This window comes from Haemorhous mexicanus, chromosome 16 (genome assembly GCF_027477595.1).
Source record: "Haemorhous mexicanus isolate bHaeMex1 chromosome 16, bHaeMex1.pri, whole genome shotgun sequence".
Taxonomy (NCBI): domain Eukaryota; kingdom Metazoa; phylum Chordata; class Aves; order Passeriformes; family Fringillidae; genus Haemorhous; species Haemorhous mexicanus.
This window is the reverse complement of record NC_082356.1, coordinates 5,247,803-5,269,870: the sequence shown is the minus strand read 5'-3', so window position 1 is coordinate 5,269,870 and position 22,068 is coordinate 5,247,803. Positions and strand designations below refer to the sequence as shown.

General features: G+C 53.9%; 1 pseudogene; it reads right to left on the bottom strand.

The window, feature by feature from the left end:
* The window catches only part of LOC132334605 (zinc finger protein 850-like), a 144,689-nt pseudogene extending 137,649 nt beyond the window's left edge, over positions 1-7,040 (bottom strand).
* Positions 7,041-22,068: the final 15,028 nt, after the last annotated feature.

Sequence of the window (22,068 nt, the reverse complement as noted above, 5' to 3'; positions counted from 1 at the left end):
GGTCCCTTGGTGTCACAGGGCCCCACAGTGTCACACTGGTCCCTTGGTCTCACAGGGCCCCACAGTGTCACACTGGTCCCTTGGTTCCATGGCCCTGTGCTGCTGCATTCCCCCCTCCCCTTCTCAGCCCGCCCTGCCAGCTGAGAAATGCTCCTTGGGCCTCGGCCTTGGCCAGCAGCCCCTGGGCTCAGCTCCTCTGCAGCTCATCACAAACACTGCCTGCTCCAGGCACTGCTGCTGCCCAACCAGCTCCTGGTTCCTTTAGGAGCAGCCCTGGAACTGTTTTTGTTCCCTCAGTGGCACAGCATCCCTGTTCTCACAGTGCCAAAGAAAGCTGCTGATGCCAAGTGTGGCCAGGATGAACCATTGCTGGGACTGAAGCCCCTCTGGTGGGGCCCTGCAAACAGCGCTCCAAAAGGAGCCCTTGGAGCTCTCCTGGGCCAGCGACTCCCTCTGAGTGGGGCCTCTCCCAGCCGGGAACTCTCCCGTTTGCTGCACTCGGGGATCCTGAACAAGGACAGAGCCTGGGCCGATCCCCCCACTCCTCCAGGCCCAACCCTTGGCCTGCTGGGGAGATGCCAAAGGATCCACAGTGAGCATTCCCTGCCCTCAGGGGAATTTCTCACAGGTGCCTTGCACTGACTCTTTGTGTCTGTGTGCACACAGGAGTGCCTGTGCTGGGGAAATGTGGCAGAAATGCTGCTCTCTGAGGGGTTTGAGTGCCTTGGAGAGCTGAGTCAGTCAGGCCTCTAAGAATAGTTCAGTCATGAGGTATGAGCTAAGTTAAATGCTTCTGAGAGTTGTTCTTTTGCTAAGTTGTTACTTTTAATGGAAATTATTTGGTAAGTTGAACACTCTTAAGTCTTATTCCTCTGTTAAATTGCAAAGTCGTAGGTTTCATGTCACGTTAAATAGTGTTAGGTGCAGGTTTTGGCTAAATTGTGGCATTTAAGGTATCAGTTAAGGTATAAATTAAGTCCTGTTAGGTTTGAGCTCTTTTAGGCTTTTATCTCTTTATTCCTTTTATCCTTGCCCTTTTGTCACACACACACAGGGAGAGTTCTCAGTTCATTTCTGGTTTGATTGCCTGGATTCTGTTTGGTTTTGTTGTTCTTTGTTTTCCTGGTGTGCCTGAAGTGTCCAGGCAGGAGCAGAGTGACTCTTGCCAAGGAACTTTGTGCTGCTGTCCCTTAATATCAAATCTGGTTTTTGCTGATCCCTTGCCAGGGATTTTTTCAGCATTCTCAAGCCGTCATTCCTAACAGGGTGAAGGAGCCCTGGCCCAGGCTCTGGCCCTGGTGGACATGGGGATGCTGCCGGGGGGTCCCTGTCCCCCTGTCCCACCCCCATGGCCCCGGCCCCCCGTCCCCGTGTCAGGCTCTGGGGTCGATCTCGTGGAACATCCTCTGGGGGAGGCTGCGGCTCCGGGGGCGGGGGGACCCGGGGGCACAGGGGACCCTGCTGGGCACGAGCAGGGTTGGACTGCTCTGGGGGGGCTGTGAGGGGGGACAGGGCAGAGTGACCTCCCCAGTGACATCACACAGCCCCTGTGATGTCACACAGCCTCCTGTGACATCACAGAGCCCCTGTGATGTCACAGAGCCTCCTGTGTCGTCATACAGACCCTGTGATGTCACACAGACTCCTGTGATGACATCCAATCCATGTGATGTCACACAACCAGCTCTATGATGTCTCACAGCTCCTGTGATGTCACACTGCCCCTATGATGTCACAAAGTCCCTGTGATGTCACAAACCCAACTCTATGTTATCTTGTGATGTCATACAGCAGTGCTGTGATGTCACAGAAGACTGATGTAACAAAGTCACCCTGTGATGTCACAATCTGTTCTGTGATGTCAGACTGCTCGGCGATGTTACACAGCCATCAGGTGATGTAACACCCACTCTCTGATGCCACAGAGCCACTCTCTATGATGGCAGACTCTGCTCTATGGCCTCATATCCTACTCTGTGATGTCACAGCCAGATCTGTGGTGTCCCAACACCATCAGTGATGTCACAAAACCCTCAAAAACTCAATTACATTGAAACACAAGTTTCTCTGACTTTGAAGAAATCCCTGTCAGGGACACAACTGAGAAAGTGTCTCCAGGTTCCAGCTAGAGCAGAACCCTGGAGGCAGTGATGGCAGCTGGGGAAAAGCAAGGCAAATGTGTCTCTGGTGCTGAGCAAACCTGGATGTGTTTCAGGAATGCAAAGGGCCAAGGCCTGAGCCCCTAGCCCCTGGCCAGGCAGATCCTGTCCCTCTCTCCTTGCTCAGGGCTCTTCCCAGGATGGGCACTGGGATGTGGGGATGGGCAATGCCAAGGGCAGGACCATGGGGCGGCCCCTGCCAGGCTGCTGAGCAGGGACAAGGAGGCAATGAGGCCCCAGGGCTGCCAGGGTCACTTGTCCCCTCGTGGCCTCAGGCCCAGGGCCAGCAGCCATGGCCAAAGTGCTGCCCAAGTTGGCTCTGTCAGGGCCTGGCAGCTGCTGCCCATCCCTGTGCCCTGTGCAGCCCAGGCTGTCCTACAGTGTCCCTGCCCTGGCCTCTGTCCCTGCAGGCTGTGCTCATCCCCTGGCTGCCCCACCTGGCTGGCCCCTTCCTTTGCTGACAGCTCTGCCTCCTGCCTGCCTCTGCCTGCCCACACAAAGCCTTGGGCTGCTCCAGGCTCCTTCTGGGGTCGTGCTGCACCACAGCCCTGCCCTGGCAGGGAAATTCCTTTCTCCTGGTGCCCACTCCGGGCCTCCCCAGCTGCCCTTGTGTTGCATTTCGCTGCAGCAAGGGGCACAAAAACTCCCCCAGGCCCCGGAGTCTCAGACCTCAGGCAGACACCGATGACCAACAGGGAAAGGAAGGAAACAGGACAGATCTTGGTTTATCACAACCAAGGATCCTTTATTGTGACAGGGACCAAGAGAAGAAATGAGTGAGTAGGGTCATGGGTTCAGGGGTGGAGTTTAGGGTCAGGTCCAAGAGTAAGAGGAGCTGGGGACAGCAAAGGGGTGGATTGAGGAGGACAAACAATGGAAAATCTAAGGTGGGGACACTGCAGTAGAATTTAAAACAGTGGGGGTACAGAAAAGGAAGAACATTCTGGGGCCATTCCTTATTTGACCAGATGGGGTGGAGTGTCTTTTTCTGGGCTTGCAGGGGCACGCCCCATTGGAGGGCAGGAATCTTCATTAAATCACACCCCTTTACCAGATGCTGTCTGTCTGGGTAGAATCCCCGCCTCATGGGGCAGGGGCACTCCACACCCTTGATGCCATTTTTTCTTTCTCTGGCTGTTTTATACAATGAAGAAAAACTCCAGAATCTGTGGAACCACCCTTCAATCCCTCCCAGGCTACTCCTGTTCTGTCCTCAGTCTGCACACCACTGACCCCAGAGCCCTCAGCCTTTCTCTGCTGGTTCTCTGATGAGGCCTCCAAACCCCATCTTGGGAGATTTTTGGGTCCTCTCCAAGGTCTGTGACAATGGACAATGGAAAATTAGTGATCAAACTTATTTTCTCTTGAATATTGCATGAGAGAACAAGGGTCAACATCTTTAAACTGAATGAGGGTGAATTTACATTTGTCAGAAGGAGGAAATATTTTACAATGAGAGTGGCACAAAACTGCAACTGGTTTTCCAGAGAAGTGGATCCCACATCCCAGGAATGCTCCAAGAGCAGGAGCTTTGTGCAACCTGACCCAGTGAAACCCTCTCATCCCCAAGGATGGATTTCCTATTGTATGGGTTCTCTGATGTGCTGGGTGCCCTCACCACACTTCTGGCCAGAATGTCTGCTGAGGGCAGCCAGGCTGCTGCAGGGGCAGTGACCTCATAACCATCACCATGGCAGCCCTGGCCCTGGGCCTGGCTCTCCCCTTTCCTCTGCCCCTGCCTTGTCTCTGCTGGCATCAAGAGTTTTGTCATTAATATCTTGTCCCCAGGGTGCTGGGGCCAGTGGCTTCCCAGTCAGGCTCCTGGAGCAGAAGTGGCTTTTCAGAGCCCAGCCAGAAATGAGCCCTGAGGCAGCAGCTCTGCAGTGGTGGCCACCAGGCCGGGGTGCCAAGGGAGGCTTCTGGCCATGCCCTGCAAGCAGCTGCTGCTGCCAAGGTGCCTTTGGTGCCTCAGGCTCTCCCTGGCACAGCTCCCAGCACGGCACTCTGCCCTTGTGCCCGAGGCCTTCCCTGTGCTGGGACTGGCCTGGGGCTTTTCCTGCAGCGGGACCTGCCCTGCTCATGGCACAGGAAAGGCAGTTCCTGCTGGAGCAGGAGGCTCTGCCTGCAGTGGGCTTCAACCACACCAGCAAGGCCCTCTTGACTTCAAAATTGCTTCACAGAGCAGAATATTCTAATAATTGTTATAGCTCCTGTACTGTGGAGTAAATAACTCTGGTTAAGATCTCTCTGTCTAATCATGATCAGGATCATTCAGAGCTGTATTTAAATAAATTTAACTGGTATTCCATCATTAATCCTGTGGGACAAATTGCATTTAGGTTCAATTCCACCTGTCCAGTCTTTGACACCTTTGACAAATGCTGGGTCTGGGATTGGATCCAGCACCTCCCAGTCTCCTCCCTTAGAATGAATTTTAGAAGTCTAGGGGCTCTGCAGGGACTGTTGGGTGTCATTTCTGTACCTCATTACTCAGCGGGCGTTTCTCTATTAAAGAAATAAAGCTTTTGCCTGAAGCTCCCACTGTGCCCATGACAGGAACCTCTGGGAGTATCTGGATTATCCCGGCTCTTTGGCAGCCTGGGGACTCCTGGGATGTCACCATGGAGCCCCCGTGAGTGCCTGTGACAGATCGGTGCCTTTGCAGCCCAAGGTCCCCTGGGATGTCACCATGGAATGGCTGTGACTGCCTCTGACCACAGGGCTCTTTACCACCCCCAGAAAGCCCTGGGAGGTCTCCATGGAGCCCCTGTCTCTGCCTGTGACATTCCAGTGCTTGAATAGCCTGGAGACTCTAGGAAAGTCCCCATGGAACCCCTCTGAGGGCCTGTGACAAATCTGATCCTCAGCAGGCAACCATCACCAGCCCCCTGTTGGTATGGACAGGTTCCATGGCAACCATCACCAGCCCCCTGTTGCTGTGGTCAGGTTCCATGGCAACCATCACCAGAACCCTGTTGCTTTGGTCAGTTTCCATGGCAACCATCACCAGCCCCCTGTTGCTATGGTCAGTCGCTGGGCAGCTCCATGGAGACCCCATGCCAGGGGTGGTTGCCATGGACACCAGCTCAGGCCTGCAGCCAGAGCCCGTTGCCATGGCAACCATTTGCAGTCCCATCCCCAGGGTCATGGGATCCCAGAACCACAGAACTGGCTGAGTTGGGAGGGACCCATCAGGATCCTTGAGTCCAACTGCTGGCCCTGCACAGGACACCCCAACAATGCCAGCCGGGGCCTGGCAGCACTGTCCAAATGCTGCTGGAGCTCAGAGATCCCTGGAGCTGGGACCCTTCCCTGGGGAGCCCAGGCAGGGCCCCAGCAGCCTCTGGGGAAAAACCTTTTCCTGAGATCCAACCTAAGCCTGCCCCTACTCAGCTGCAGCCATTCCCTCCACTCCTGTCCCTGGGCACTAGAGGGAAGAGGTTCCCACAGCCCCAGCCAGGGACCTGCTCCCAAGGCTGTTGCCATGGCCACCAGGGCTGGGACCAGCTGGGATGCTCGGTTTTCATGGGCTGGGGTTCAGGAATGGAGTTCCTCACTTTCCTGCTCCCGCTAAAACCATGATGCCCTCGCTGCCCTCCCGACTTCTATGAAAAGCACAAAAGGCAAAGGTCCCAGGCTGGAATAAGAATAATTTATTGGGAACAGAAACAAGATAAAGAACAAAGAGGAACAGAAACAATATTGATAACAGAAGGAATAAGAAAATCAACTTACAGGGAAAACTACAACATCAACGGCTGGCTCTTCCTGGCCATGTATTTCCTCCTGCCTGGAAAGGACACCCTTCTCCTCGGGGAGAGAGAGAGAGTCCCTTTCCTGTCCCTGGCAATGACCTGAGGTGGGAGTGAATGTAATGTCACGGCCACGGCCAGACCCTCATGTTCTTCAATCCCACATCATGTCACTGGCAGGGGCAGGAAAAGGTACAGGTGTCTTTCCAGCATGGATCATGGGGAACACGGATAACCAGGGCTCTTCCCAACGTGGGACCTCCAATAGGGGATGAAGCTGGAGCAGTGCATGAAGAGCACTGTAGTGGGGGCATTTGCAGGGCTTCCCTTATCGGTGCATCTGTTGGTGTCTGGTCAAGTGAGAGCTCTGGGTGAAGCTCTTCCCACACTGGGGACACTCGTAGGGCCTCTCCCGGGTGTGGATGCGCCGGTGCCTGATGAGGGTGGAGTTGCGGTTGAAGCCCTCCCCACAGTCAGGGCAGCGGAAGGGCCTCTCATCCGTGTGGATCCGCTCATGCAGGAGGAGACTGGAGCTAGTGTGAAACCTCTTCCCACACTGGGGACACTCGTAGGGCCTCTCCCCAGTGTGGATGCGCCGGTGGGTGATGAGGTGGGCATTTTGCTTGAAGCTCTTCCAGCACTCAGGGCAGCAGAAGGGCCTCTCATCCGTGTGAATGCGCTCATGCAGGCGGAGAACGGAGCTGGTCTGAAACCTCTTCCCACACTGGGTGCACTCGTAGGGCCTCTCCCCAGTGTGGATGCGCCGGTGCCTGATGAGCGTGGAGTTGTGCTTGAAGCCCTTCCCGCAGTCGGGGCAGCGGAAGGGCCTCTCATCCGTGTGAATCAGCTGGTGCCTGAGGAGATGGGAGCTGGTCTGAAACCTCTTCTGACACTCAGGACACTCGTAGGGCCTCTCCCCAGTGTGGATGTGTTGGTGGGTGAGGAGCTTGGATCTGCAGCTGAAGCCCTTCCCACATTCCCCACACTCGAAGGCCCATTCCCCAGTGTGGATCATCTGGTGCTGGATCAGGTAAGAGCTCTGCCTGAAGCTCTTCCCACACTCCAAGCACTTGTAGGGCTTCTCTTCCACGAGGTTCTGCTGTGGGGATTTGTCCTCCCTGGTCTCCATCCTCAGCTCCTTGTCTGGGGAAGGAAGGACAAGGAGAGGATGGGATTTGTCTCTGTGCCAGAGTGAAGGGGAAGGAGATCCCCCCAGTACAGTCCCAGCAGGATGGCGTTGGCAGCAGGGTTGTCCTTCAGCAAGGGGCCATGCTGGGCTGGGAGATGGAGCAGGAGAGAGGGGGAAAGGGGCACTGACTTCCTCCACACCTGCCTGGGTGTCCTGGGGCATTGTGTCAATTTGAAAAGACAGGTGTCTGCTAAGGATGTCAGGAGCCTCCCTGTAAATGGAAAATGTTAACCCCCTCCCTTGGAATTATAATTTTCAAAATAAGGGGCTGTCAAGCCAAGCTATGGGAATAGGAACCACAGTTCTTTAGTAGGAAAATTAAAAATACAAATGCAATAGTACTAAAAAACTACTTACAGAGTCAGAATACCACCTGACACGCTGTGGGTCAGGGTGTTGGCAGCACTCCCGTTAAATGGTGGCTGCCATCCTCCTGCAGTGACAGATGTGGTTTTGTTGGAGCAGGGATCCTGGAGAAGGGTGGAGTTCTCCTCTGGAGGTCCAGTGGTAGTATCGATGGGCCTGGTCTTCCTCTGGGATCCAGTGGAGCTGAAAGCTGCTCTTCTGGGAATCCTGTGGGAGAAGGCCGACTCTGTTGTTCTCATTCTCAGTTTATATCCAGGTAGGAATGCTTGGCTCCTCCCTCTGGGCGGAGCACCTCACAATGGGATGATGGACTATTTATCAGTCCTGCTGTGACACTCAATGGCCCATTAACAGAAGATATCTCCCCAGAGGGAGGATTCCTTGTGGAAGAGATAAAGTAAACTGCTCAATTAACAGATGATAACTGCCCCACCTTTAACAGATGGTAATTGTATACACACCCAGCTAAACCTGAGACACTGTTGCAGCCTCGGAAACCAGGATTTGGTACCAGGACTTGTTAGGGAATGCAACCCTGACTGAAGGAAGGGACAGAATCTCCAGAGCCTGCAGCCAGAAATGGAGAGTTGAGTGATAATCATTTCAACATCTTCTCTTTTGGAATTATTGTATAATGATTTTTGCTTTGCCTATGTAATACTTTTGTAATTTTTGGCAAATTTGGATTATCTAAATTACACTGCTCCTTAAGTGAAGTTGGTGTCTGTGTCTTTGGTGCTGACCCTGCTCACTGGCGAAACAGGGCCCCATCCTGCCTAAGTGTTACCTGGGAAGACAAAACCCTCACTCCAAATGTCCCTCCTTCCTCTTTGTTCTCCCCACATTATACCCTGATCATGATGTCCTATGGTCTGGGGTGTTCCCGGGGTCAGTTGGAGTCACCTGTCCTGGCTGTGTCCCCTCCCAACCTCCCCCACATCCCCAGCCCCTCTGCAGCGTGGCTGGACGAGGGGCAGGACAGGCCTTGGCTCAGTGCGAGCTCAGCAAGAACAAAACCATCTCTGTGTGCTCAGCCCTGTGCTCAGCACCTGGCCCCCACATTTTCTCCACTCCCAGCCCGGACCCCCCTTTCCCACCCCTCTGCCCCACAGCCACCGCAGCACCGGCTGCTGGGTGGGTGGAGCCCCTGATCAGCCCCAGGGGTGGGCAGGGGGCTCGGGGACCCCCTGGTGTGGATCAGTCCCCTTGGCCCGAGCCCCAAATTCCGCTCCAGGGGGCCCCTAGGGTCTGCGGGTCTGCCTGGCAAGTCGTGAGTCATCGGTGAGAAAAGCTCTGGTTGGCTGGAAATTGTTTAGTGCGTTCTCTGATTGGCTGGAATTGTGAACGGCGCTGTGCCCTGCGGGTGTCCCTGGGAGCTGTGGAGTCCGAGCCGGAGCCTTTTCCTCTTTCTTTCTCTCCCACTGAAACCTCTTCCCTATTTCTTTCTGTCCCTCTGAGACCACTTTCCTCCCTCCCCCCTCCCCCTGCCCAAGACCTCTTTCCTATTTCTCTCTATCTCTGAAACCTCTTCCTGATTTCTTTCTCTCCCTCTCTCCTTCCCAGCCAAGAAAAGATGTTCCTGCTCTTGCAGGCAAAGCTGTTAAGAAGGACCCAAAAGCCAAGTGGAGCAAGATCCTACAGTGACATTTCACTGCCAGCCTTCATAACTTCACCCATGGTTGTTGTAGCTCGTGGATTGGGAATTAAATTAGGACAGGGTCTTTGGTGGGAGCTGCCCTGGGTCAAGGGAGACACTGAGAGGGAAATAGAGTGGGCAAAGAGAGGCAGGAGAGAAAGGAGGGCACAAACACAATCAGCTGAGAAGGTGGCACTCTGAAACAGAAACTGGAACTGACTGAAAATGAATAGGACAGAAAGAAATAATTTTGTCACTTTATTTCCTATCAAAATACAATTTCCACCCTTTCCCAAAACCTCTTCCTGGTGCCATTCAGCAGGGCTTTCAGAAAGTTTTTCATTCTGAATTGATGCTCCAGACTGCAGCCACAAGGAAACAGGGAATGGGGATTTTCCTGCTCCTGAGGAGTTTGACATCCTCAGTGGAGGATGAAATAAACAGGGCAGGAGATCTTTCTCCTTTTTAATGCCTTTATTAAAAGTGATCAGCTCAGGATGGGGGGGGGGTTTACAGGTCCGTGGTTCCCTGCAGCCGCTCCCAGCAGTGACTCGGAAGAGGAGGAAAGTGCAGCTCTGTCCCCTGGGGGGCAGAGCCAGGAGTCCCGTCCTCCCAAGGGCAGTGGGGGTATACCCCGGGTTTGGTTTGGTTTGCCGGTTCAGGAGTCCTGGACTCGACTGACTTTAACCGGGGCGAGGAGTGACTGAGGTTTTTAGCATCTCTGCCGGCTTCGGACCTCGCCCCTGCTGTCCAAACACCACCCTGACCTCTCAAATCTGCTTTGGCTCATTTCTTTTGGGGTATTTTTCCGGGATTTGGTGGGGTCCCGTCCCGTTGCAGTCTGGGTTTTGAGATAAATTTGCATGTCTCCTGAGATTTCCCCTCCCCTTCCCATCATCCGGGGGGGCTGTCATCCTCTTGACAGCAGGCAAGGGTGGTACTGAAAAAAAGAATTCTCCACAATAGAGGGTTAACGACAATACTCAACAGATGATTAGAAAATTTAACCAACACCAGAAGTCTTGGCCAGCAATCAGTTCCCAGCTTAACTTTAAACTCTGCAACCCTTTTCTTAAAAAAAATGGGTAACTCTTTTTTTACTCATAACAGAGGAGAGGAGGAGGCACCAGAAGAAAAGGGCAGCTGGGCTTCATCCTTCCACAGGAAAGAGGAGGAGGGAAGTCTCTTGTCCTGTCTGCAGCTGCTCCCACAGGGATGTGAGGGCTGATCCCAGAGCCCCAAGGGTCACAGTCAGGGCTGCCCTCAGGGAATGCTCGCCTGGTATTGAGGGACAGCATGGGAGCATCTGGATCTTGGAGCACCCAGCTGCCCCCCATGTTTGAAGGTACCTGAGGAGGGCCGGGAAAATGCCAGGGGCATCCTGCAGTGGCATCCCCCTGTCCTGCTCTGTGTGACCCTGATCCTGGTCTCAATCTCACTCCACATTTACACACACTCACAGTTCTGTATTTAATCCCATCCCAGTGCCAGGCTCGTCTAGCCCCAGACCCAATCCCAACCCCAGCCCTAAAGCCAATCCCATGCCTAGCCTTAACCCCAATCCCAGCTCTAATCCAAATCTCAGCCCCAAATTCAACCCCAGCTCCAATTCCAGCCCCTTCCTAAATCCTCAGCCCCAAACCAAATCCCAGGTTCAGCCCTTCTGGGGGTTTGGGGGTGTCTCTGTCCCTCTGACCCCGATGATGTTTGTGTGGGGTCACACCAGGGCTGAGAGGGACAGAGCCCCCCCCCCCCCCCCCAGCCTCCCCAGGTGTGAGAAGGTCGGAGAGCCCCTCCAGCCCCGAGCACCCTCAGTGGTGAGAGGGACACAGAGCCCCTGGTCCCCAGCCCTGCACAGGCATTCCCTGAGGCCAGAGGGATGGAGACCCCCCGAGCTTCCCCCGGGGCGAGGGGACAGAGACCCCTGAGCATCCCTGTGCTGAGAGGGACAGAGACTGCCCCTGAGACAGGGGTGAGGGGGAGGGAGACCCCCCCAGGAATTCCCTGGAGTGAGAATGATGGAGAGACCCCCTGGGGAATGGCCTGGGGTGACAGGGACATGCCCTGGGGAATAGCCTGGGGTGAGAAGGACAGGGAAACCCCCTGGGGAGTGGCCTGGGGTGACAGGGACAGGGACAAACCCCTCAAGCCCCTCCCAAGCATCCCTGAAGGCGAGAGGCACAGAGACCCCTCGAGCATCCCCTGGGCCCTGGACAAAATAAACTCAGCAAAATTCGAACTTAACTCTGCATAAAATACCTTGATGAATACTTGATTTTCCCACAAGTCACATGTGATGAAAATGCAAAAAAATCCCAAACATGAATAAACCAACAACAGAAGCAATGATGATGGCAATTCCAAGTTTCAATGGTTCCTGCACAGCTCCAGCTCAGCTGCTGGCAGGTTCCGATAAAAGAAAAGGGGAAATTCAGCCCTATACAGATTATTCAAAGGAAGGGGAAGCTCTGTGTAGCTGTTAAAAAGGTGACAGGGAGAAAGAGAAAAATTATTCTCACATTTGGCAAAGCCCCCGAGCCTGTGAATTCTGGAGTTATTTGGGAATTTAGCTACTTGAGCTGGGCTTCTTATGGGACTTTTAGCAGCCTTGTGTTCCTCACCATGGGGTGAACGAACCTTGTCAGTCTTGCTGGTATCATTTGCTCCCTTTCCTCCAGTGATTTTAACAAACTTTTCAAGGAAGGACAACAAAATATTTTCTTTACACTGGCCACCCACAACAGCCATTTTCCTCATCAGTTCTCCCATTAGTCACTCTGAGGAAACAGCATCCAAGTTTCCAAGAGTTCCTCTAGTAGAGCCACGACCTCCTCAGAGGAGGGAACCATGCTCTTGTCAAAGGAACTTGGGGTCAGAGAACAGTGCTTAAACTCACTGTGTCAAAATAATGTTGCAAGCTGGTTAAGAAAATTGTTAGAGAGATGCCTCTGCTCCGATTAAGGTGTTAATGAGACCGAATCCAACATGGATTTTATTGAACAGTAAATGTGAGGTAGAGAGAGAGATGGAAAGAAAGAGAAAAGGGGGGAGAACAAGGGAGTGACAAGGACAGAGACCACCCCTGGGGCAGGGCAAGTGTGACATTGTCCCCTGTGTGTGTGGCCTTCCCAGGGTGGGGGTTTTACACCTGAGCCAGTCTGGGTAAGGGGGGTGGTGCTCACCCCCCCGAGCAGGGATTACCCCACTGTTTCAGGTTGCAATGTAAGATGGAACCAAAAACATGTTTTCAATCACCATCTCCACAAACTGCTATAAACAGGTGGGGAAGAGTTCTTTATCTCTTCCATGACTCACCCCTGATAACGCCCTCCAGGGGAGATATCTTCTGTGAATGGGCCATTGAGTGCCACTGCAGGACTGATAAAATTACATCCCCCCATTGTGGGATGCTCCACCCAGGGGGAGGAACCAAGCATTCCTACCTGGATATAAACTGAGGCTTACAAGACCAGGAGCACCTTGCCTACTGCATTCCCAGAGGACAAGAGCTCCATAACCACCCCTGGACCTTCAGAGGAAGGCCAGACCCTTCTACAGGATCACTGCTTGGACAGAATCACGTTCATCACTCCAACAGGACTGCAGCCACCATTTAATGGGACTGCTACCAGCCCCCTGATCAACAGGGTGTCAGGTAATATCCTGACTCTGTCAGCTTAAGGCAGTGTTTCTGTATCATTGCCCTGAACTTAATTTTCCTATTAAATTATAATTCTGGCTTAGACTCTCCCCCTGGTTTGTCTTCAATCCAGTACAAGACTCTATGTGCTCAACCCTTGTTTTCCTCCCAAAACAGGATATCCTATTCCCAAACCTTTGCCACATGGAGGAGGAGGCTGCAAGAAGACAAAGATGCCCCAGGACACCCAGGCAGGTGAGGAGGAAGTCAGTGCCCCTTTCCCCCTTTCTCCTGCTCCATTTCCCAGCCCAGCACTGCCCCCAGCGGCAGGACAACCCTGCTGCCAACGCCGTCCTTCTGGGAATGCCCTGGGGGGATCTCCTTCCCCTTCCCTCTGGCACAGAAGCAAATCCCATCCTCTCCTTGTCCTTCCTCACTCTGACATGGAGCTGAGGATTGAGACCAGGGAGGACAAATCCCCATGTCAAAACCTTGTGGAAGAGGCGGTTTTGAGTGGCTCCATGGCACAGGAATTCTACAGGGAGGAAAATCCTGGAAGATCTCACAGGAGGAGGGGCTGCAATGACAGCCCAGGGTGCTCTGAGGAGGAAAGACCCACCCTGTGCCCAGAAAGTGGACAGAGCTCCAGCCAGAGCTCAGAGCTGGTGGTCCATGAGCAGCTTCCTGATGGGGAGAAGCCCTACAAGTGCTTGGAGTGTGGGAAGAGCTTCAGCCAGAGCTCCCACCTGATCAGCCACCAGATGATCCACACTGGTGAATGGCCCTACAAGTGTGGGGAGTGTGGGAAGGGCTTCAGCTGCAGCTCAGAACTCGTCATCCACCAACGCATCCACACTGGGGAGAGGCCCTTTGAGCCTCCCGAGTGTGGGAAGAGGTTTCACACCAGCTCAGATCTCCTCCAGCACCAGCAGATTGACTCAGAGGAGAGACCCTTCTGCTGCCCTGGCTGTGGGAAGTGCTTCAAGCACAACTCCAGCCTCACCAGGCACCGGTGCATCCACACTGGGGAGAGGCCCTACGAGTGTCCCCAGTGTGGGAAGAGCTTCAGCTGGAGCTCCAACTTGACCAGACACCAACGGAGGCACCGGTAAGGGAAGCCCTGCCAATGCATTGACCGCAGGAGGACCTTCGTGCACTGCTCCAGCTTCATCCCCCATTGGAGTTCCCATGTTTGGAAGAGCCCTGGTGATCCATGTTCCCCATGATCCATGCTGGGAAGACACCTGTCCCTTTTCCTGACCCTGCCAGTGACATGATGTGGGATTGAAGAACATGAGGGTCTGGCCATGGCTGTGTTATTATATTCACTCCCACCTCAGGTCATTCCCAGAGGCACAGAAGGGACTCTCTCTCTCTCTCTCTCTCTCTCTCTCCCTGAGGAGAAGGGTGTCCTTTCCAGGCAGGGGAAATGCGTGGCCAGGAAAAGCCAGCCGTTGATGTTGTAGTTTTCCCTGTAAATAGTTTTTCTTATTCCTTCTGTTATGAATATTGTTTTTGTTTCTGTTTGTTCTTTATCTTGTTGCTGTTCCCCATAAATTATTCTTATTCCAGCCCAGGTTCTTTGCCTTTTGTGCTTTCCATGGGAGGCAGGAGGGCAGCGAGGGCTGAGTGGTTTTAGCGGGAGCAGGAAATTGGGGAATCCCATTCCTGAACCCTGGCCCGTGGAAACCGAGCATCCCAGCTGGTCCCAGCCCTGGGAGCAGGTCCCTGGCTGGGGCTGTGGGAACCTCTTCCCTCTGGTGCCTGGGACAGCTGCAGCTGAGTCGGAGCAGGCTTAGGTTGGATCTCAGGAAAAGGTTTTTCCCCAGAGGCTGCTGAGGCCCTGCCCGGGCTCCCCAGGGAAGGGTCCCAGCTCCAGGGCTCTCTGAGCTCCAGCAGCGTTTGGACAGCGCTGCCAGGCCCCGGCTGGCATTGTTGGGGTGTCCTGTGCAGGGCCAGCAGTTGGACTCAAGGATCCTGATGGGTCCCTCCCAACTCAGCCAGTTCTGTGGTTCTGGGATCCCATGACCCTGGGGATGGGACTGCAAATGGTTGCCATGGCAACAGGCTCTGGCTGCAGGCCTGAACTGGTGTCCATGGCAACCACGGCATGGGGTCTCCATGGAGCTGCCCAGCGACTGACCATAGCAACAGGGCTATGGTGATGGTTGCCATGGAAACTGACCACAGCAATGGGTCCTGGAGTTGGTTGCCTACTATGTATCAGATTTGTCACAGGCACTCAGAGGGGTTCCATGGGGACTTTCCAAGAGTCTCCAGGCTGTTCAAGAGCTGGAATGTCACAGGCAGAGGCAGGGGCTCCATGGAGACCTCCCAGGGCTTTCTGGGGATGGTAAAGAGCCGTGAGGTCACAGGCAGTCACAGCCATTCCATGGTGACATCCCAGGGGACCTTGGGCTGCAAAGGCACCGATCTGTCACAGGCACTCATGGGGCTCCACGGTGACATCCCAGGAGTCCCCAGGCTGCCAAAGAGCCAGGATGTCCCAGACACTCACAGGGGTTCCTGTCATGGGCACAGTTGGAGCTTCAGGCAAAGTTTATTAGAGAAGCTCCTGTTTGCTCATGAGGTGCAGAAAGGTTCCCCAATAGCCCCCACATATCCCCAGATACCTCCAAGGACCTCCAGGCTTTCTAAACTCCTTCTGTGAGAGGAGCCTTGGAGCAGCTGGTTCCAATCCCAGCCTCAGACTTTTCAAGAGTTTGTGTGTAAAGAATTATCAAGGTGGAATTAAACCTTTACAGAATTTGTCCCACAGGATTAAGGATGACAAAGTAGATATATTTATATAAATATATATTATATTTTTTGGTAATGATTAGACAAAATTATCTTAAACAGAAATATTTACTCCAAGGTATAAGAGCTGTAACTCTAATATGTTATGTTATGTTATGTTATGTTATGTTATCTTATGTTATGTTATGTTATACTATATTATACACTCAGAATTCATTTCAAAGCAACTGTATTCAAGAAAAAGAAGCAGTTATTAAGCAGAGATTGATGTCACTCCCCCAGAGCAATGACGGGGGCAAATCCATTTGGCTCAGCCTGGAGCAGTGACCTTGAGGGGTGTCCCCACTGCAGGGAGGAATCTTCACACTCCCCCAAGAAGGGAAATGTCAGGAGATGCTGCCATTAACATTTGGGATGGGGCTTTTCTAGTCTGAAGTGCTGCCCTGTCAGTCAGATGTGCCCAGGCTGGGCCAGCTCAGCAGCTCTGCAGAAGCTCCCTGTGGTGTCACTTGTTGTTCCTTTCTCCAGGGATTTTTTCAGCCCTGCCACAGCTTCAGCTCCCTCTGAGGATGTTGAACTTTGGGATGGAGGAGTCAGGCTGGTTTCTGCATTATTCACCCCAAAGCAGTGTGACCTCTGTCATTCATTTCCCACTGGGGCCTTGCTGGTGTGGTTGAAGCCCACTGCAGGCAGAGCCTCCTGCTCCAGCAGGAACTGCCTGTCCTGTGCCATGAGCAGGGCAGGTCCCGCTGCAGGAAAAGCCCCAGGCCAGTCCCAGCTCAGGGAAGGCCTCGGGCACAAGGGCAGAGTTCCCTGCTGGGAGCTGTGCCAGGGAGAGCCTGAGGCACCAAAGGCACCTTGGCAGCAGCAGCTGCTTGCAGGGCATGGCCAGAAGCCTCCCTTGGCACCCCGGCCTGGTGGCCACCACTGCAGAGCTGCTGCCTCAGGGCTCATTTCTGGCTGGGCTCTGAAAAGCCACTTCTGCTCCAGGAGCCTGACTGGGAAGCCACTGGCCCCAGCACCCTGGGGACAAGATATTAATGACAAAACTCTTGATGCCAGCAGAGACAAGGCAGGGGCAGAGGAAAGGGGAGAGCCAGGCCCAGGGCCAGGGCTGCCATGGTGATGGTTGTGAGGTCACTGCCCCTGCAGCAGCCTGGCTGCCCTCAGCAGACATTCTGGCCAGAAGTGTGGTGAGGGCACCCAGCACATCAGAGAACCCACTCAACACGAAATCCATCCTTGGGGATGAGAGGGTTTCACTGGGTCAGGTTGCACAAATCTCCTGCTCTTGGAGCATTCCTGTGATGTGGAATCCACTTCTCTGGAAAAACAGCTGCAGTTTTGTGCCACTCTCATTGTAAAATATTTCTTCCTTCTGACAAATGTAAATTCACCCTCATTCAGTTTAAAGATGTTGACCCTTGTTCTGTCACTGCAGGATCTGGGAGAAAATATTTTGACCAGTATTTTCCCACTTTCACTGATCTTGGAAAGAAACCGAAAATCTCCCAAGCTAGAGTTTGGAGGCCTCATCACAGAACCAGCAGGGACAGGCTGAGGTCTCTGGGGTCAGTGGTGTGCAGACTGAGGACAGAACAGGAGTAGCCTGGGAGGGATTGAAGGGTGGTTTCAGAGAGGCTGGAGTTTTTCTTCATTGTATAAATTAGCCAGAGAAAGAAAAAATGGCACCAAGGGCAGCTGGAGAGGCCCAGACTGGGCACCAGGAGAAAGGAATTTCCCTGCCAGGGCAGGGCTGTGGTGCAGCACATCCCCAGAAGGAGCCTGGAGCAGCCCAAGGCTTCGTGTGGGCAGGCAGAGGCAGGCAGGAGGCAGAGCTGTCAGCAAAGGAAGGGGCCAGCCAGGTGGGGCAGCCAGGGGATGAGCACAGCCTGCAGGGACAGAGGTGCAGGTTTGTTCAGCACCAGAGACACCTTTCCCTTTGCTTGTCTTGAGCTGTCATCAGTGCCTCCAGTGTTCTGCTCTAGCTGGAACCTGGGGACACTTTCTCAGTCCTGTCCCTCTGAAGGATCTATTAAAGTATAAGAAACTTGAGTGTATCAATGTCTTTTTGAGTTCTTGAGAAGTTCTTGGAGCACACTCTGAGGGACTGGGTCTGATGCAAAGAGCACCAAAGCCCCAGAGGGTCATTAAAGTCCTTGTGCTGTGTCTGTGCTGCTGAGCTGGGCTGGGCTCCTGGCACAGAGGCAGCTCCTGGCAAGGGCAGTGCTGCAGAGAGACAGCTCTGGGCAGGAGCAGCTCCTGTGCACAGCCCAGCAGGGCTGGGGCACGGCCAGGGCACGTCAGGGACACGAGCAGGGCACAGACAGAGCTCACAGGGGCTCAGCACTGGCAGGGGCTGTGGGATGTCCCAGAGGGGGCTGTGTCACAGCAGCACCTCTGTGCCTGTGTCATAGAGGCACAGAGCAGCTGTGATGTCAGCAAGGGCCTGTGTGACAGCCCAGAGTGGGTTGTGTGAGGTCACAGATTGGGCTATGACATCACAGAGTTTGTTGTGTGAGGTCACTGAGCAGCTACAACATCATAGAGGGGATTCTGTGACATACAGAGCAGGCTGTGACATCATGTCATGGCTGTATGACATCATGGAGCAGGCTGTGAGGTCAAAGTGTGTGCTGTGACATTACAGAGTGGCAGTATGACATCACAGAGAGGGTTTTGTCACATCACTGAGGGGGTTGTGACATCACAGAGCTGGCTGTGACATCATAGAGTAGGGTGTGAGGCCATAGAACAGATCCTGCCATCATAGAGGGTGGCTCTGTGGCATCAGAGAGTGGGTTGTGGCATCAGTGGGTGGCTGTGTCACATCGTAGAGCAAGCTGTGACATCACAGAACAGACTGTGACATCACAAGGTGACTTTGTGACATCACAGAGCAGCTGTATGACATTCCAGGGTGACATCCCAGAGTTGGCTTTGTGACATCACAAGGGTGCTGTGTGACCTCCCAGAGTGGGCTGTGACATCACAGGAGCTGTGTGACATCACAGGGGCTGTGTGACATCACAGGGGCAGTGTGAGGTCACTGGGGAGGTCACTCTGCCCTGTCCCCCCTCACAGCCCCCCCAGAGCACTCCAACCCTGCTCGTGCCCAGCAGGGTCCCCTGTCCCCCCAGGTCCCCCCTGCCCCGGCCCCGCAGCCTCCCCCAGAGGATGTTCCACGAGATCGACCCCAGAGCCTGACACGGGGACGGGGGGCCGGGGCCATGGGGGTGGGACAGGGGGACAGGGACCCCCCGGCAGCATCCCCGTGTCCCCCAGGGCCAGAGCCTGGGCCAGGGCTCCTTCACCCTGTTAGGAATGACGGCCTGAGAATGCTGAAAAAATCCCTGGCAAGGGATCAGCAAAAACCAGATTTGATATTAAGGGACAGCAGCACAAAGTTCCTTGGCAAGAGTCACTCTGCTCCTGCCTGGACACTTCAGGCACACCAGGGAAACAAAGCAACAACAAAACCAAACAGAATCCAGGCAATCAAACCAGAAATGAACTGAGAACTCTCCCTGTGTGTGTGTGTGGCACAAGGACAGTGAGGGCAAGGATAAAAGGAATAAAGAGATAAAAGCTTAAAAGAGCTCAAACGTAACAGGACTTAATTTATACCTTAATTTTAAATGTCACAATTTGGCCTAAACCAGCACCTAACAGTATTTAACCTAACATAAATCCTATGACTTTGCAATTTAACAGAGGAATAAGACTTAAGAGTGTTCAACTTACCTAATAACTTACATTAAAAGTAACAACTTAGCAAAAGAACAACTCTCAGAAGCATTTAACTTAGCTCATACCTCATGACTGAACATTTCTTATAGGCCTGACTGACTCAGCTCTCCAAGGCACTCAAACCCCTCAGAGAGCAGCATTTCTGCCACATTTCCCCAGCACAGGCACTCCTGTGTGCACACAGACACAAAGAGTCAGTGCAAGGCACCTGTGAGAAATTCCCCTGAGGGCAGGGAATGCTCACTGTGGATGCTTTGGCATCTCCCCAGCGGGCCAAGGGTTGAGCCTGGAGCAGTGGGGGGATCGGCCCAGGCTCTGTCATTGTTCAGGATCCCCGAGTGCAGCAAACGGGAGAGTTCCCGGCTGGGAGAGGCCCCACTCAGAGGGAGTCGCTGGCCCAGGAGAGCTCCAAGGGCTCCTTTTGGAGCGCTGTTTGCAGGGCCCCACCAGAGGGGCTTCAGTCCCAGCAATGGTTCATCCTGGCCACACTTGGCATCAGCAGCTTTCTTTGGCACTGTGAGAACAGGGATGTTGTGCCACCGAGGGAACAAAAGCAGTTCCAGGGCTGCTCCTAAAGGAACCAGGAGCTGGTTGGGCAGCAGCAGTGCCTGGAGCAGAAAGTGTTTGTGATGAGCTGCAGAGGAGCTGAGCCCAGGGGCTGCTGGCCAAGGCCGAGGCCCAAGGAGCATTTCTCAGCTGGCAGGGTGGGCTGAGAAGGGGAGGGGGGAATGCAGCAGCACAGGGCCATGGAACCAAGGGACCAGTGTGACACTGTGGGGCCCTGTGAGACCAAGGGACCATGGTGACACTGTGGGGCCCTGTGAGACCAAGGGACCATGGTGACACTCTGGGGCCTCATGGAATCATGGAGACCACTGTGACATTGCTGGGCCTCATGGAACCAAGAGGGCTTTACTGATACTGTGTGGCTCCATGGAATGTAGGGATCATTGTTACACTGTGAGGCCCCATTAACCAAAGGGCCATTTTGACATTTCAAGGCCTCATGGAACCATGGAGAGACCATTAAGTTACTTCACAGCCTCATGGAACCAAGGGGCCATTGTGACCCTGAGGGGCACCATGGCATCACAGAGATGGTTGTGACATTCAGGGGACTCATGGAAACATGGAGACCATTGTGACACTATGAGGCCCCATGGAATAAGCAAAGCACTGTGACACTTTGAGGCCTCATGGAACCAAAGAGACCATTGTGACCCTGGGGGTCCCCACAGAACCAAGAGGACCATTGTGTTACTCTGGGGCCTTGTGAAGCCAAGAGGCCATTGTGACACTGCAGGGCTGCATGGAACCAAAGGTCTTTTGTGACACTGCAGGGCCTCATGCCATCAGTGGTCCATTGTGACACCAGGCAACCGAAGGAGACCATTGTGACACTGCAGGGCTGCATGGAACTTAGGAGCCATGGTGACATCGTGGAACCCCATTGAACCAAGGGTTCATTGTGACACTGCAGGGCTGCTTGGAACCAAAGCTCCAGGGTGACACAGAGGGGCCTCATGTCATCAATGGTTCATTGTGACACTGTGGAGCCAAAGGTGACCATTGTGACACTGCAAACCCCCAGGGTCCAAAGGTCCATTGTGACATTGCAGGGCTCATGGAACAGAGGAGTCACATGACATTGTGGGGCCTGGGGAACCACGGAGACCATTGTGACACTGCGGGGCCTCATGGAATCTTTGGGACCATTGTGACACTGCAGGGCCTTATGACACCTAGGAGTCACTGTGACATTATGGGACCCTGCCAAACCTAGGGGCCAGTGTGACACTGCTGGAACCCATGGAATCAAGTCACCATTATGACACTGAGGGGCCCCGTGGATCCAAGGCACCATTGTGACACTCTGAACCCCCATAAAACCAAGGGAACACAGAACAGCTCTGGCTGGTTTAGCCTCCCATGGACTGCCTGACTGGTCCAGCTGACCTTGGCATATTGAGGGTCACTTCTCATCTGCTGCTGAAACACTGGGGCTCTGTGCTTTCCTTCCTAATGGAAAGAGCTGTCCTTCGGCTCCAGGCACTCATGGCCAGAATTGGGATTTCACCTCCAAATTTCCTTATATCCAGGGATTGTTCCCATAGGAATATTGCCAGGACAAGTCTCACTGGCAGTGGTTTCAAAAGGGTCACCTCTCATCTGTCCCCAAAACATTGGGGGACGTTCCATGCTCTCCTTTCCATGAGAAAGAATTGTCCTGCTTCTCCAGGTGCCCATGGCCAAGACTGGGTTTCCACCTCCAAAATTCCCTCAATCCAAAGACTGCTCCCAGACAAAATGTGCTATTACTGACAAGTCTAACTGGCCTTGGCCTACTGAGGCTCTCACCTGCCTTCCAAACCTTGGGGCTCTGTGCTTTCCTTCCTATGAAAAAGAACTGTCCTTCTCAGCCAGGTGCCCATGGCCACAATTGGGATTTCACCTCCAACGTTGCCTGTTGTGACAGACTGGAGGAGATTGTTGGCTCAAAACATTTGGTGTGTGGGGGACGAAGGGGCAGGTCCAGCCTTGCCCTGCCCTGGAACCCCAATCCCCCAAGTGCTCTCCAGTGGGTTGACGGTTTCTACCTGAACCGTGGCACACTTAACCCCCAGCACCACTGTCCGACCCTGGGCACTGGGGCCCTCTTGGCTCTACTCAGTGCTGCTGCTGCAGTTGGGGCACCCTGAACCCTGGTAGGGACCCGTGTCCCCCCACTCCAGGGATTGTGCGTGACTCACACTACCCTGATCCTCCACGCTCCTGGGGCTCCGTTTGGGATTTGCGTGCCAACTCACCAATTCATC